Raw genomic sequence first — 2,469 nt, 5'->3', positions numbered from 1 at the left:
TCTAGCATTTACTTTTCTGTTATTTACATTCTCGCCATTTTATCTTCTGCAACTCTCAACCCAAATTCTGGATTCGCTCAACTAGAACATTCTTCTAATTAAAGTTGCTTGATCAATCAATCCCTGTGGGATTCGACCTCACTGTATTGTGAGTTTTTACTTGACGACAAATTCGGTATACTTGCCGAAGGGGGATTTGTTGTGAGACAAGTTTCCCCCGCATCAAGTTTATGGCGCCGTTGCCGGGGATTGATTGTGCATCAACAATGATTAAATTGGAAGATCACTAGATTGAGCAATTATATTTTGTGAATTTCATTTTCTGTTTGAGAGATTTACTTTTTGTTTTAGTTAAACTTCTTCCCTTCCCCCTCTACTCTTTTGTTCTTCTTTGTTATTTTCAATTCTGTTTGCTAACCCACTAACTGTTTGATATATTGCATCACCCACAACTAACAGTAATTCTGACACAAATACTTTCTGCACCTATCTTTTCTTGCTTGCACTTGATGGTTGTATGACAGGGAGAAGAAGCGGGGCTTCAACTTCCTTCGATTCTGAACCTGAGAGGACCTTCCTTAGATTAAGGAGGGAGGCAAGAGGAAAGAAAGTGGTTGGTGCTGAGGAAGAAGAGGAATTCTTTGAAACAAACATGGAAGATAACATGAAAAACCATCATGAAGAAGAAGATCACAACCATGGGGGAGGAGGTAGAGCAAATCATGCTGGGGAGGATAGAAGAGTTTTGGGCTCTTACATCAATCCAAACCCAGGCAATTGTGGAAGTAGCATCCAAAAGCCAACAATCCATGCCAACAACTTTGAACTTAAACCACAGCTCATCACCCTTGTTCAGAACAACTGTTCGTTTGGAGGAAGTGTTCAAGAAGACCCCAATCAACATTTAACCACCTTCCTGAGAATATGTGACACAGTGAAGTCTAATGGTGTTCATCCTGACGCCTATAGGCTGCTCTTATTTCCATTCTCACTCAGGGACAAGGCAGCCAAATGGCTGGAATCTTTCCCAAGGGAAAGCTTGACAACTTGGGAAGACGTGGTGAACAAATTCTTAGCAAGATTTTACCCTCCTCAACGAATTAATAGGCTGAGAGCTGAGGTCCAAACTTTCAGGCAACAACATGGTGAGACTCTATATGAAGCATGGGAGAGGTTCAAGGACTTAACGAGGAGGTGTCCACCTGACATATTCAACGAATGGGTGCAGCTGCACATTTTCTATGAAGGGCTCTCTTATGAGTCAAAGAAGGTCGTAGACCATTCATCTGGAGGATCTTTGAACAAGAAGACCATTGAGGAAGCCATAAATGTTATTGAAACAGTAGCAGAGAACGACTACTTCTATGCTTCCGAAAGAGGGAACACAAGAGGAGTAATGGAGCTAAACAATGTAGATGCTCTGTTAGCCCAAAACAAGCTCATTACCCAGCAGCTGGCTAACTTCACCAAGAAGATGGAGATTAACCAAGTAGCAGTAATCTCCACTTCATCAACAATCCAAGAAGGAGTGAATGAAAAAGCAGAGGTGAGTCAGGAGCAAGCCAACTACATTGGGAATTCACCAAGGAAAAACTATGATCTATACTCCAAGACCTACAACCCTGGATGGAGAAACCACCCAAATTTTGGGTGGGGAGGTGAGCAATATCAAAACCAAGACTAGAGACGTTACAACTCCAACAACAATGCAGCTCACCAACAATTCACACAGAGGACGTCTCAACACCCCCACAATAACACTTCTTCATATGCTTATCAAAACCAAAATAGCACATCTGCTCCGAATCACCCATCAATTGATGACAAGCTCTCTAAGATTGAAGCCCAACTTGAAGGAATATGCCAAGAGATTCAAGAAAATAAGGTGTTCAAAGAGGAAGTGCGAGCCAATATTAAGAACCAGGGAGAGACCATTAGGAAGCTGGAATTCCAGGTGGGATATTTAGCTGAGAAGATTCCCAAACCTACCAATAGATTCCCAAGTGACACGGAGAAAAACCCCAAGGGAGAAGCAAAGAAAGTAAGATGGGAAGATTGCAAAATAGTCACTACGAGTGATCAAGAGACTGAAGACAAGCAAGGCAAACTTTGCAAACAACCTGAAGACAACTCAACAAAGGAGGAGGATAGAGATCACCAAGGACCAGAAATCTCACAACAAGAGTTGCTGAAGCTTTATGCTCCCTTCCCTCAACTGCTCAATGGTGCTATGGGAAAGAGAATATACTCAAGGTTCCTAGACTTGTTTGCATCTCTGCATGTAAACATACCATTCATCAAGGCAATTCAACAAATGCCTGCATTCATCAAGTATATGAAGGAACTTCTTCCCAGGAAAAGCTCACTCAAAGGAGGCCAGACTATAGTGATGAACAAGGAATGTAGTGCCCTTATTCAACCTGAGCTACCTACAAAAAGAAGAGACCCAGGGAGTTTTCACATCCCTTG

General features: G+C 42.1%; 1 non-coding gene across 1 annotated transcript; it reads right to left on the bottom strand.

The window, feature by feature from the left end:
• Nucleotides 1-1,105: 1,105 nt before the first annotated feature.
• Nucleotides 1,106-1,209, bottom strand: LOC112786970 (small nucleolar RNA R71). The gene has a single exon (XR_003194410.1). It is a non-coding gene; the product is annotated as a small nucleolar RNA R71 (small nucleolar RNA).
• Between the last annotated feature and the right edge of the window lie 1,260 nt (nucleotides 1,210-2,469).

Source organism: Arachis hypogaea, chromosome 20 (genome assembly GCF_003086295.3).
Source record: "Arachis hypogaea cultivar Tifrunner chromosome 20, arahy.Tifrunner.gnm2.J5K5, whole genome shotgun sequence".
Taxonomy (NCBI): Eukaryota; Viridiplantae; Streptophyta; class Magnoliopsida; order Fabales; family Fabaceae; genus Arachis; species Arachis hypogaea.
Note: the sequence above shows the minus strand (reverse complement) of the source record. Positions and strands in the feature narration are given on the sequence as shown.